This window comes from Sturnus vulgaris, chromosome 9, assembly GCF_052056855.1.
Source record: "Sturnus vulgaris isolate bStuVul1 chromosome 9, bStuVul1.hap1, whole genome shotgun sequence".
NCBI classification, from domain to species: domain Eukaryota; kingdom Metazoa; phylum Chordata; class Aves; order Passeriformes; family Sturnidae; genus Sturnus; species Sturnus vulgaris.
Window position 1 is genome coordinate 20,398,044 of NC_142251.1, and position 15,111 is coordinate 20,413,154.

The 15,111-nt window shown below is 36.2% G+C and overlaps 2 long non-coding RNA genes across 2 annotated transcripts in view; both read right to left on the reverse strand.

Moving 5' to 3' along the window:
- The window catches only part of LOC106858557 (uncharacterized), a 220,236-nt gene that overhangs the window by 178,615 nt on the left and 26,510 nt on the right, over positions 1-15,111 (reverse strand). The gene's annotated exons all lie outside the window — the stretch shown is intronic.
- LOC148222841 (uncharacterized) lies at positions 664-9,667 on the reverse strand. Its single transcript, XR_015805264.1, has 3 exons — positions 9,503-9,667; positions 5,860-5,941; positions 664-842 (listed from the first exon to the last, which is right to left on the reverse strand). It is a non-coding gene; the product is annotated as an uncharacterized LOC148222841 (long non-coding RNA).

The window sequence follows — 15,111 nt, forward strand, 5'->3', positions numbered from 1 at the left end:
AGAGCAACTTTCAGTGCAGGGAGACTGAACATGCACAGCCTGGGATTTTCTACTGCTCTGAGGAATATCTTCAAAACCCTTTCCTACCTCATAGTTTTACATTTACAAAATCCAATTTATCCTCTTTCATGTTGTTCTCATCTCCCCCATGTTGCAAACAGGAATCTGATTCAGAAGGAAGGGAAGTGTGACTGCTGCTGCTGGATGGCCAAGGACTGAACACATCCCTTTTTCCAACACTGATTTGTCTTTCTAACCCTGTCATCTGTCTCACCCCTTTTAGCTTGCAAATCCATTCAGGAGCTATGATTTATAATACATTTATATATCTCATTGCACTGCCTAGTGTGTGACATGTTTGGCTTCCAGTAGCACTTTAATTTACCTGTATTTTTTTCTGAGTTTTGGTTTACCTTTCCATAGCCCAAGCAGATGAGAGCTTTGCATGCGAAGAAGTATTTTTTACATTTTCCCTCTTATTTAGTTAGCAATGACAGTCAACACAATCACAGAAAACTTTATGTTTTACCATTTACTTTAATTTCCTAGAATTTTTTCCATCTAGAAAGACACAGATGAATAAGCCCATTTTAGGTGTGATGGTATAAAACTAGAATTGGTTTTTATTTTCATTTTCCTACCCAATGATGTATCAGCAATATGAAGAGTGAAATTCTGGAGTCCATGTCAATAAAATGGAAAGAGGACAGGTAAAACAACAGCAGACAGAAGGGAATGAACAAATACACATTGAAGATGGAAACAGAGGATAGAATTACCTTTTGATCTGCCATTCTGAGATGTCTCTGATGTAGAGGGAATGATTTTCTTTCCATGAAATCCTACAGAAACACAGAAATTTTCCTACTTGTTAAATACAAAAAGTTAAGTAAAATGTTAGGAAGCTAATTCAAAATTCAAGACTAATTTAGATTTCCTGGAAAAAATCATTATGACCACAGCACTAGCCTCTTCTTATATATTTGCCTGAATAATAGTTATAATAAAGTTAGCAATAATTTAAAAATCTTTTTTGTCAGGAGAGGATCTTATGATCAGTCCTGAAGAATGGCATTTGAATGCCCAAGCAAAGGGCACCTCTACAAGATACTAAATCAATTAATTGATACAGAAAAGCTGAATTAGGAATTTGGAAATGTCTTGAAAGATTAAGACTGTTTTAGAAAGGGAAAACTGGAAACAATTAAGGAAGATTGCAAATTACAAAAACAACAGTCTCAAGTCCTGCACACCCTCCCAGGACACAAGCCAGGTCCTGCCAGGGCAGTGTGAGGGGAGCTTGTATCTGCCAAAATTTCCCAAAGTCTTCTGTCAGTCATCCTGGGCTTCTCCAGCAAGAGAAAGGATATAACCAGGCTTCTTATCCTCACTTTAAAAGCACACAGTAATTTCAGAAATCTCTAAAACATGTCCTAAATTTTTGTATTGACAGCTACATTGCTTTGGAGAAAATAAGTTCTCTCAGAACCAAAAGAGTTTTAACTTTTACTTATGAATGACTTCATACCTGACTTCTGTATTTTTAAATGTATGTGCCTCTAAGGTAGAAGACGTAAAATCTAAAATAATTACTAAGCCTTGTAGCCAAAAGGAAAAAAATATTAGAATTGGACTTCTGTGCTGGAACTTGAACCTATCAGAATTACATCAGGCTCATGTTTTCACACTGGCCAGGGACATGCTATAGCATGCTGAATAGGATTCTTTATCTAACAGTGACACCTTAGAGTGTTAAATTACAAAATAATTTTCAAGTCCAACTACTGGAAAAACTGCCTCCACTTGGGTTAGTCACAGTTCACAAGCAGGAGCAATTTTACCATTTTATACTTTCAGTGACATCTCCTTTTAATATTTTTTTTTTAAAACCCTGTCTCCTAGAGTTTTTGTCCTATGCTGTTGCTAGAGGATTTAAACTTTAAATGTCAAAGTCTATCAGGAATGAAAATGTTCCTCTGGAAAGGTGAATCAACTCATGCATTAAGGAAAGCATGACAGGAAGAAAACCTTCATGTTCAGAAAAAAAAACCAAAAACAACTAAATCTGGGTCTATTGATAAAATACATGCTCAGTTCCAGTGTTTGGTTTTTAGCCATAATCAATGATGTCACTGATCAAACAGGCAAAGATAAGAGCAGGAATAAATGTTTTTGAGAGGCAATTAGAAGCAAGCAACAATTTTGCAAAGTAGACTACTGTTAATTAGCAAATAATTAATAAACCGAATCAGTATCTTATGATGATATGAAATGAGTGAAATTAGTATTTATTTTAAATAATGTGTATTATTCTTATGACTCATACTGAGGGATTTAAAACAATTTAATATTTCAAAACTCGGGGTTTCTCAAGGATGTATGAACCTATGAAGAGAGATTCTGATGGGAAATTATTTAAGTTAAGCAGTACAATGTCATTGGACTGAACTTTTTTTACTAGAGTTGATGACAATTTTTTCAGCTATTTTAGTCCAAAAATCTACTGTTCTTCATTTCTGCACAAACTGAATCTGTCTAATCACAGAATTAAGTAATTTTATATTTATAAAGGGTAGTTTCACTACAGAATCTGCAGTAAATTTTGGAATGTAAAGAACTGTCTGACTTCATTATTATATAATTACATTCTAATTGTCTAGATTGGTTACAGTGTTTGTTCTGCTTACGTTACATTTAATAAATATTATTACATTTAAAAGACTAGATATTTCATATCTATTAAGAAATATTTCTTAATAGAAAATAGTATCTTTAATACATAGTGGAGCATCATATTTCACATAGTAATATAATACAGAGAAATATCTTATATTACTAAATGAAAATTGGGCCAAATACTGACGGCTATTCGTAAATTCTAGCTGGTGCTGCTCAGCAAGATGAATCTCAAGAAGTTCATGCCAGTTTGCTGTGGCTGTGCCAAGAGGCAGTGCCAGTAAAGAAGGGTCACAAAGCTGCATTTGAGATGTGGATGCAAAGCATGGAAGTGAGACTGGAGCTCTGAGTTCCCCTGGATGTCTGGCTCCCTGCTAGGAGGGCCAGGGCAGCCTGGCTGTTTCTTGCCTCTGCTCAGTATCAGGGTCCCACCATCCCAAGCTTATAAATGATCAAATGAGCTGCATTCTGCTGCTTAGCATGTGCAGGGGCTTATATCTGTTTATATTTACTATATATACCCCTGAAGACTTGGGTCTAGATGTACTGCAAGTATAATAAACATGAAAATAAACATAAATCTAAGATGTTACATAACCATAAAAAAATCTATGAGGCTGGAACTTGGTGACCTAGTAAAAGTTACTTCTGTGTCCGTGTCTGAACATTGCACTGAATGAAGATTGTTCCCCACGTAGTGACCTACAAAATAAATTCTGCATCCAGCCAATGGCTCCAGTCTGTTTTTCAGTTCTACCACTGTATCTATGTATGTACAGGATGCAAGGGGGTAAAAAATCCGGTCAGTGCTGTAACTTTATCTGCCCCAGCCAGATCTACCAGAGCTTGTTTGCTTAGAGCTTTGGGCACCAGAGTGACCTCCCTGTTCTAAGTGTCATTCTGGAAATCTTGCCCTTCTGTCACATTCTTTTTGTATCCTCTGTCTGCACTTTGGAGCCTTTCTAATACATGAGTGGACCAGCTGAATGATGCACCTTAGCACAGAACAAAACGTGGCCACTTCTTTGCCTGTTATTTCAGTTTGCTCTTGTTATTTTCTTTTTAAATAACTATCTGGAGAGAGGGAAGAAAAATGCTATTTGGGGACCTGGAATATCCTCTAGGTTGTGATTCTCAAGCACAGTACTGCAGTCAATCACAATTGCACAATATAACAGAGAAAATGAAATCTCGCTGTATCCTCCAATGCCTGGGCATTCCCTCTGTGGAAAACCAGCCATGGTACACACTGACACACACCAGCTTGGATAAATGCTGTGTTTTGTGACCACACAGACAGCCACGAGGATTTCCAGCCTCCAGATGTGGGATGTAATAGTAACAGAGAAGTCATTTATGTATAAAATTTAGCGTGCTTTAGGCTATTCACCTCCCTGATTCCCTCTCTAACCCTATGAGGTTTAAAAGGCTGATATACATTTTACATTCTTTCATCACACATGAAGTAAGAGCATAGAAAACCCTCACAATTCTCAGGTCTAGGACTCATATGACACTGCAGAGCCCAGCACCATTCCCTGGGTTCACAGTTTCAAGTTTCCACCCTTTAAAGAGAGTAGGCTCATTGTACTGTAGAAGGCTGGTAACTTTGACATTTATGCTTGAGTAAGACACACACATTTAAGTGTTTGCCTTAAAACAAAGAGAAAAAACCCACATTTTCTGTCTGAATACAAACTGTACCTGTGACCTTGACCTCATAGGCCCTCCCAAGATTAAACATCCATTAATTCAGTGTTTGACAAAATATTTTACTTAGGGCAGGTGTAAAAGACCTAGACTAGTCCCAACATTTATACATTAGGTACAAAGCCCACAAGTATGATTATAAATCTCCTCTAGATGCAACAGCTAGAGATCTTACTAGCCCTCTGTTATTTTGAGAGAAGAGGAGTAAGAAAGGAAATCTTAGTCAGTGAACTCACCTGGGGCCTGACAAATTACCTCATCCATTGCCACTAATATGAGCTTACCAAGCTGAATTAATTTCTTTGCCACCATAATCTTTTTTTCTAGTCCAGAGATCAAGGTCATGTTACACCCACAGAACATCAACCAGATGTGTATTACTCTTCATGAGACATGCTAATTCTTATTCTTGAGGCAGTAGCCACTAGTGGCCTATTAACTATTATATATTATAAAATCTTTCCTATATTTCTGTCAGTTACAGCTCCTACAAACTGTCCTTGCACAATGTAGTAACACATAAGGCTTAGGAAACTGACCTCTAAAGAATATTAAATAGCTGTGTGGCAGATAAAAAGAAATTATCTCTGTGACTATTTAGATATACCTAAGTAATTTTTAGCATTTATAGTGTTGGTAATGGTCCCTCTTGGTGCTTTGATATCCCAAATCATGGCTAATCTATGCCCACTGCTTTGTGTAGCAAATGCAAATGTGTTTGCATTGATATAAATACAAGGCAAAATTAAATTAATGCCTTATTATTTTCAAGCTTATACATGCAAAGCTACTTGGAGCTGTCATTTTCTTTTCTATGATCTAATTACAAAGCCTAGAGGGACAGAGAGAGGAAACCAAGTATTTGAGGAAATGGGATATACATGCTCCAAGGGTAGTCACGAGCTCAGCAGGCTGCAGGAGCAAAGCCCACCAAGCTTAAAACAGGTTAACAGTCAGCAGAATGTGTAGAAACTAAAATAAATATCTAATTACAAATGAAAAAAAAGCATCCCAGGAGAGCAGGGCAAGTGCCATGTGACTGAACCCGTGTAAGAAATATGTCATGTAGGAAAATGCTATTTTATGCATTGTTAACAGAAGTAAGAAAGCAAAGTTTGTGTGCCAGGACTGTGGTCCCTTTGTTGCACCCAGGTCCTGCAGGACCCAACTTTGGACACTGACAGAAGCGAGAAGATGAGTCAGTCCCATTTCTAATGAAACCACCTGTCCTTAATGGTAACAGGCAATTTCTGAGATTCTTTACTCCAAGTTAGTGATTCTCCTGCTCTGCACAGAGTTTTAAACATGCCTGGAGACAATTCCATCAGAGTAATAAAGATAATCTCTGGTGGTTTGAAGGAGATTGAAGGAAATAGGAATAATAATGTTTTATATGATCAGCTAGAGTAGCATTAAAAAAAAAGGAGTATTATGGAAAAGGGAGCTTGTAAAATTTAACTTGTAAAATTTTACCTGGAGTAAAAATGATCCATTATGCAGTAGTCATGTAACCTGATTCCTCCCAGCAAGACCTAGATCAAGGCCCAGAACTTCCCTAAATTTAGATTAAATGGCAAGAAAATTATTCAGGGTTCTGCATTCCAGTGCACAAAAAAATCATTTTTACCAAAGTTGCCCCACAAGTGTTTAAACTACCTGTACTATGTATAGAGCTATGCATGATTTAAATGTTTTCCCAACTTCAGAAATTAGCATTGCAACTGTGCAGCTCCTAAGCAAGTTGCTTCTACAATAATAGAACTTTAAAACTCCGTGGAAATATATGTTAGAAATTGCCTGCTCAAAGAAATTTATGATTTTATTATAGCTGCATATTGACTATTCCTACAATAACCTGAAGGCAGAACCAAACAGTTTATTTATTCAAACTGCAAATGAAATCGGGCAAGAAAAGTAATTAGCAAGCAACAAAAAATAATGGAAAAGCACCATAAAAGCGGTTTTGAATTTATGTGGGTTGTCAGATAGTTAGAAAAATAACAGCTTAAATTTAAAAAGATCAACATTCTTTTTTTCTTTTTTTTTTTTTTTTTTTTTTTTTTTTACACACAGCACACATTATATAAAGATTAACCATGAAGCTGGTTTTGAAAAAGCCCAGAAATCACAGGGTACTCTGCACATTGCCCAGCCACTGCTGCTTATGAATGGAAATGTTAGCTCAAGAAACAGAGTTGCTCCTCCAGGCCCCATGGGGACAGATTGAAGCAATGCAAATAATATAAATTAAAGAAACTAATTTTCCAAAATACAGATCCTTTGGAGGGTTCTTCCCTCCACAGTATTTAAGTTTTATATTAATAAGCTACATTTTTTGTCCGTGAAAATTAAAACTACTTGGAGCTAGGAAGTTTTCTGCAGGCCAGTGATCTGCTCCATCTTCCTCTTTAGCTGTACCCCAAACCCAGCTCCACCCTGCACCAGCCCAGGCATGGTCTCATTCCATAACAAGGAATTTCAGCCCCTCTGACTTTCTTAAACTTCAGGTTCCACATTGCTACTTAACCTCCACACTATCCAAGGAAGGACTTCAATTTCCTGAATATACAATAGTGCCTCATTTCTAAAGAATTTAAGTCACAAGTTAGCTGTTTTGGGGCATAATCTCGGTGTCACTTCATGTAGCAATGTTGCTTGTCCCCCATTTAATCCCTTTTCCTTTCTGCTATCCATCCTCTGCCTTAACTGTTCAATCCCTTTCATTCCAGTTCTCAACCTGCCTGTTGCAGTCATGGTTTCATTCTCTCTCAGCTGGCCTTGGGCTGTGTGCACTGAGCCCTGGTGCTGCCACTCCTTTCCCAGCTGGGCACTTGCTGGACACAGGGAAAGGAGCCCCATAAATTCAGGCCAACACAGCCCAAACTGCCCAAGGGCAGGACAGAAAAATGCACCAGCAGTGGCAAAAAGATCATGGTGGGTTTTTTTTTAACTATTCTAAAACCTTCTGAGGAGACACTCTGCTTTAATAAGACTCTCTCATTTCCCCTGCCCCTACAAAATAATTCATATATGGTTTTACCCATGCTTCTCTCTATTCCTCAACTGCAATGCTATCTTTATAAATATTTTCCTACTGCTTAATGCAGCTATGAATTTCATAAAGCTCAAGGTAAAAGCAACAAGAAATAGCTGGATTATCACTTTGGCAGTTCCATTTTTGCATGGTCACTTTGCTCTCAGTGTGGAAACAGAGTAAATAATGGCTATTACTATTTTGATGAATAAGCCCCCAGTGAGGACATAATCACAATTCCAAAAATAAAAGGGTTAATTCTTATGCTTATTTTGGATATTTGTATTCCTTTTAACTGAATGTTCTCTTATACCGTATTTTACTAGCAAGGCATATAATTTGTTTCTTTTTGAAATGTGGAGCAGAATGTTCCTGAAAAACATAAAATCTAAGCTACAACCCCCACCATGCAGCTATGGCTTGTAAAGTCAGGATTTGTAATAAGTGTTAGAATGTCTCTGAAAACCATTGTAGGCTTTTGTCTTTGATTTTTATAAAATATACTCTAGCAATTAGATGTGAATCAATGCTCAAAGTCTTAAAAATCTTTAATCATGAGAATTTGAAGCAAGAGAATAGAAAAAAGAAAGAAAAATAGAAATAGAATAGAGAAAGAAAGAAAGAAAGAAAGAAAGAAAGAAAGAAAGAAAGAAAGAAAGAAAGAAAGAAAGTTATTGCTTCTGATATTTTGTATTATATCAGTAGCTGCAGTTCAGTGACTAGTCATTTGTCTGAGACAAATATCTAAGACTGTCTCTCCCAAAAAAAGAGGTGTGAAGAATCAAACTAAATATTTTAAACATGCTTCTAAAACAATTTGAGGAATTAAGAAAAGCCAAGCAAACAACACATTAAAAAAATACACCAAACCCCAAAAGAAACACATAATGTACAGAAAATAGCAATATTCTTTCTGAACAGAAAAATATCAGCGGCTCTTTTAATATTTTGTAGTCTCACATTTCCTTCTCCTTTGAAAAATAAAGACAGAAAAAAGCAGTCTAACTGGCAACAACAATAAGGTGCATAATCCTTCCACAGATAGACTCTACTTAAAAGTAGAGACGATTATAGAAGTATTTTAGTACAGAGCAAGAGTGCACTTTTGAAAAGGATTGCTTAATTATCCTTACATCATACAGTCACTTTTACTTCCACATGTAGATGAATTCAGCAAAATTTTTGCTTTTAATTTGCACGATTTGCGAGTTCCTTTTGCATGCTCTATTGAGATGGTGATGTATTTTGGACAGAACTATACAAAGTTTCTATCTGATATATTCTATTTCTTTTCAAATACTTTCATGGGGACTTTCTCAATCTGTGCCAACGGCAGAATAAAAATTATGTACATTGGGTCCTCATGTCTACCAGGTTACTGGTTGTCTATTTGGGTATTTAATCTAAAATAATCTCACTTTAATTTCTCAATGTTCACATTCTAAGACAAAAGAAGTAGCAAAGGAATTACAAAACTCCCTTAGTTTTTGGATGCACTAATACAAGCTAGTTGCATTTAAGTCCACAATTAAGTTCTTTCCTAGAGAGGAGTGTGAGAATATCTCGTGTATTATCTCCTGGCTTCTTTCATGCACTGCACTTATCTCAATTAGCTTAAGGCTAGAACACCTCTGACAGATTACCATTATTTTACATCTGTAGTACAGAAATAAATCTGTAACACAGATATTATCAAGTTTCATATGGGAAGTTCTGGCAAAGACAAGTTTATCATACAAGATTCCAGCCCCAAAATCTTTATACTCAAAGTGTTTAATGGGATATTAAAATCTATGGATTCCAATAGTATTCAAAACAGAGCAGTGTGCAGCCTTGTGGCAGATACAGGTAACAGACTGGGCTCAGCCTCTGTATGTTTGTCTTTTTCCCAGCTCCTCTCAAAAGTCAAAACCCACTTGCTTATTTTTATCCTCTGCAGAAAAGCTCACAAGTCCTGGCCCTGAGAGTTTACCTACAAAGTGAAATCAAATTCCTGCCAAAATTCTTATTGACCTCAATACAGCCATGATTTCACCCAGTGACTTCACCACAGTATCTCCACAAGCAAGCTTGGAAAATGACCTTAGGCTGATACTGCAGCTCCTTGGATGTCAGCAGTCAAAACTCTGCTGTTTTTCTCAGAAACACTCCTGAAAAGAAGGCACAATTAGGTGGTGTATATTGGGACATCTCTGGGTAGCTCTGGATACACCAAGTCTCAAAACACCCACAATTCTAACATAGCAACTTTCCACACAGGAATGATTTCTAAATGACAGACCTTAATCAAGAATAATACTGAAGCTCAGGTATGAATAGGAGATGTGTACCAGGTTACTCTCTAATTAAATATGGAGTCAAATACTTTAAATTAATTAACATGCTAAACCCTTGAGGTTTATCTCCAGACAGAGATTGTATAAGAGAATCACCAGATACATAAATTATCTTTCAAGAGAACAACATTATGTTTACCAGTTCATTTGTTTTGCAATATTACTTCCAGAAATAACCTCCATATAGGTATTGTCCCACATTACATTGATCTGTAATTAAAAGATGATTATTAAGGTTACAGTGTTCAACCAGCAGAAATTAGACATTTGCAGTCCCAGTTTCCCCTAAAGTGCTGAGTCCCAGTCTTCCTTTCTTCTTCCTCTCCCCTCCCTTTTCTCAGTCCTGTTCTGTCTCTCCACCACCCTAATGTCTAATGGCAAGGACTGTCCTGCTGGAACATGCCCAGGGCAAACAATATTCATGGTTCTCAATTTTAAATCTCAATATTCTCCCTGGTCTTGGAAGTGCTCAGACATTTTCAGACATTCAAAACTTGTCTAAGTTCAGATGCTCTTTACAGAAATGGTGAAAGGGGGAATGGGTCACTGGCACATGGGATGAATTTTAAGACTCCCTACACAAGGAATCTAGAACTCCTCAAGGAATATATTGTCAAAATACTTTGATATGGTTAATGCACAAGTTACCTCACAGGTTCCTTAGAAAAGAATACTGCTGTCTCACTTCTGAATGTCAACACAAATAATAGCAGATTGGGATACTGAAATATCTCAAATAATGTCTCCAGTTCTGACACCTTAAGAAGACACAAAACTGCCACCTTACATGTAGTTTACTTAGGGAGAGTTCTTCTTAAATTATATGGTTTGTGGTCTCTGTTTTCCATTTCCACAGTGAAAATCTTGTCAGTATGCAATATTACCAGCACAGAGTAACAGAAAGTAACTAAGAGAGAGTAATCTCTGCCACTGAGAAACTCATGAAAACATGCAATGGAGTGCAGCAAGAGCACCCTCTCCAAAATGTACACCACCTTTTCTGCTTAATTCTACCTCAGTTCAACAAATATATGCATCAGAATAAATTTAATCACTTCTAGGCTTTTCTATTATAAGCAGGGAAGGAAATAGCTAGCAGAGGAATGAGACAATAATGCTGGGGATATCTTCTGGTCAAGAACTGTACCTTAAAGGTACCTTGTATGTATTTTGATGTTTAGCTATACTAGCAACTCATATTCAGTAAGGAATAAAGAATTCTCATAACTTTCTGCTGATTGGATTAAAATTGGGTTCACCAAGACCAACTAATGGTTTATCTGAGGTCCCCCAGTATGATTTTTATGAGTGTATTATTGCTTTCTCCAAAACAATCCTGGAAGGTTTCAAAACCTTAGCATGACCAGAGAGGAACTACACCATTGTATTCCTTTTCCAGTCAAAAGAAACACAACTAATCATCTATAACTGCTTGGTAAATGTCATTCTGCAGTGTTATAAAGTAGCTGGTGTTTGTCAAGGATGTCTCAAAGGGTGAATGAGTATTTATTTCAAAGTTCAAAGGGTAAACAGAAATTTAGCTGGCATTATAGAGATGCTGTGGCTGGAAGCATCAGCAAATGTCTTGGGCAGCTTTTCCCAGTCCATAGTAAAGGGTTAATTTTCACTGCCCTTTGCATGCCCACTGAGACGTATTTACTGCCACTTTTCTGTTCTCTGCTAACCCTTAATTTACAATTCTCCCAGTGAGGTTGTTCCAAAGGCCTGAGAAGTCATTAGCCAATTCCTGAAGTGCTAAATCCAGAGATAGGCACTATCCCCAGGCATACACAACAGTAAAGCAATTCACAGTCAAAACAACATGAAATTATCTGAGAATGACAGTGATTTAAATAATCTAATTTCAGATAGATTTATTTTAATTCTATAAATAAGCTTGTATAGTTTTGCTGACGCACAGGTTTTCAAAACAATTTGCAAAACAGAAATTAAGTAACAAAAAAAAAAAAAGCCCAAGAAAAAACAAAACCCTGCAGGCTCATTCAGGAGCAAATTCTGACATCTGTACTCCAATTTAGCATTTTGAGTCAGGCTGATAAAAACATTAAGTCGTCTCTAACTGGTGATAACGAATGCAATCAAGCCATCTCAAGAGAATTATGTTTCTGAATAAATGCCAATTATATGATTAGAACTTACTTATCACTGTCATCACTTTATTCTTAACAAAACTAAGTTTCCTTTTTTCTTTATTGCAACTGCTAGGCATATTGTATATACAATATGCCATTAGGAAATTAAAAATCACACAATTGCCTCAGGATAAGATGCTTAAATTATAACTATTCATTTTGCTTCAAAAATCTCTCTCTATTTGAGCAGTGTTTTAAGCATATTTTAATATGCAATCTCAGTAGAATATGGTGTGCAAATATAGCATTGTGTGTTTTGTTAGAAAACTAGAAACCATTTCTAAAATGCTTCAGTTTCTTGTGACTGAGCATGTGTAACTTTTGAACTTGTGGTGTTGTCTCCACTCCCTCAATGTCTCCCAGCACAGAGGCTGAATTTCTTTTCTTTTGTTGGCAGTGACCACTGATACTCCTGACTACAGGAAGATACCTCAGGTGTAACCCATAATGCTCCTGAATGGGCAGGATTTTGGAGCTTTCCTGCAGAAGTTTTCTCTTGCATAACCTCAAAATGCTCTGTAAAAGACACTACTCCCATAGAAAACAAAATGGTGGGAGTTCTATTTACATTTTACTTTATTTTATTTTATTTTATTTTATTTTATTTTATTTTATTTTATTTTATTTTATTTTATTTTATTTATTTTATTTCATTTCATTTCATTTCATTTCATTTTCATTAGTGGAAAATACTTCTCAAGAAATCTGTCAGGATATTTTCCTAGAGACACATTTGGATGAAGGACTTGGTCAAAAAGAAATTAAATTATTAAGTAAAATAATTTGTATAAAAGCAGAGGCGTAAAGCTAACATCTTCGCTTCCTATCAATGAATAAAAAAAATCCTTTATTAGTGAAAAAGAGAGAGGAAACTTTTAAAAAGCTCTATAAATTACATAGGAGAGGCAACCTGAAGCAGTCTAGACAGTAATGACTCACAGGTCAACAAATGATAAGTATTTTAAGCAGGGATGTTTGTTAAATTCAAAGAATTTTAATTTTAATTCACTTCTAAGTAAAAATGATAATAGAAACATATCTTTTCATGTGACATAAATAGCAGAGATATCTCACTTTTATTCAAACAGGGGATCCATATGCTCAGGTCTCAGCCATGCACTGCCTGGAAAGGTCAGAAGCAGTATATCAGGGTCTGGAGAGCCAGAATTGAGGACAAATTTGGATTCAAGACCAGAAACTTTGCACTATTTCATATTTGACAAGCTCCTGCAGCAAAACCTACCTGTGCCAAATTGAACAAAATAATCTTGACATTGCAGAGAATCCTTACCTGTGGGAGTCATTGTAGGAAAACACAATTTCGAGTAATGTGATATTGTTCATGCAAGCTGAGACACAAATATCGAAACTGCTTCTCCAAACAACATACAATGGGGACTTCAAGGTTTGTAGGCTTTTTGCTGAAATCTTGTGTTATGATTATTATCACATCCAAGCTGGCAGAGTAACAACAGCAGAGCACAAACAACAATATCATGCCATGCTAGCAGTGAGTGAATGACAGAATATTACAGCATTTCCCCTAAAGTAGATCTCTATAGCCTGTTCTCTGCTGTACAAACAAAAACAGGGTGAAACCAGGGAAACGAGTAACTTTACCATTTGTCGTGAGTGACAGGAGTAAGGTGTGTTGCAAATTTCAGGTATTCTGGAGAACACTTAAATGTGTTAAATGCCTGCTTCTTAAATAATCACCTAAAGTGATTCTAAGACTAAATCAACCTATGGCCAATTTAGACAAAGAAATCTTAAGCATACACTTGTTGAACTGAATTAAAAGCAGCACATTTTGCTCTTGTTTCCTTAACCCTTTCAAAAATACCATCCTTACTATGTTTTATGTTTGTTGTAGTTCTTAGTGACCAACAGACATTCAGTTCTTAGAAGACACATCTATGAAAACACTCAAGATGTTTACCTTTACTGAGACTTTGTCTTGCCAGCTGCAAGACTGCTCCACACTCCTGTGTGTGGACTGGGACTAATTCCACATTGAACTGGAAGAAATGGAGATGCAACAGGAAGAAATGCACTCAAATATACTGAGATATCCTGTTTTATGCCATTGCAATAAAGAGAAATGATCAGAACTATCATTTCTTTTGGAACAAAGAATGCCTAAGTCACTGTAATTAGGATGAAATTCAAATTTTAAAGGAGATTACACAGTAGGAACGTGTCAACAGAGGAAGCATCCATCAATTCGTGTGCCTGGCAAGAAGAAAGTTGTCCTAGGAATTCCAGACACATAGTATGCCATATGGATCCTTGTAGACTAAGAATGAATTCTACTTCCAAGATGTCTTAACATTTATTAAAAACCTCTGTCTTCTTATTTCTTATATAGTTTAAGTTCTTAATGGATATGATGTGTCAGAGAGCAGGAGATAATCAGGAAAAATAGCTTCATTTTCAGATTCTACAGGAGACATTCTAGCCTGCACTGAGAATAATTGTCTGACACACCAAAACATGAGGAAATAGTGATTCTCCTGCTTGACTCTGGCCATTTCACCTGGTCAAGATTATCATGTTTAACACCTTGTCACAGGACAGGGCTGGCACTCACTGACTCAGTCACAAATAACCCCCCCCCCATATACTTAGCAAAAACATGGAAGTGAAGTGTAAAACACAATTTTAATTATTAGTGTTTAAATTCTTGTAGAGGTAAGTAAAAAGCCTTTTACAAAAACACATTCGTGGATGTTGGAGTGTTTATACAGCTAGGAGATTTATTTTTTCCTCAGCAAACCGAGCATACCTGTAATAAAAAGACTCAGATGGAAGCTACAAAAATAGTCAAGTTCCAAGGTATGAAAATAATGACACATGAAACAATGAGAAAGTCTCCAAAGTTGAATGAATTTTCAAAGAGAAAAAGGAAAGTCATTAAGATAGAATTAAAATCAGTGAAAAAGAATAGCTTGAATAAAACAGTTTTAATCATAAGGTTGATTGAGATGTCTGTGAGAGTTGATAATGGTTGGCAATAAGATTTATAAGTAAATTAGGTATAATAAAAAGGTGTTAATTTTTAATGAGATGAGCTCTCATTAGAGACAAAAAAGAAATCTAGACTTTTAAAGTTTTACATTTCATTTATGATGGTATCAGAATTTGGTCTGAGCCCATGACACTTTTACAAGGCTATTTTGTGATTTCAAGGAGTTTTGCTGGC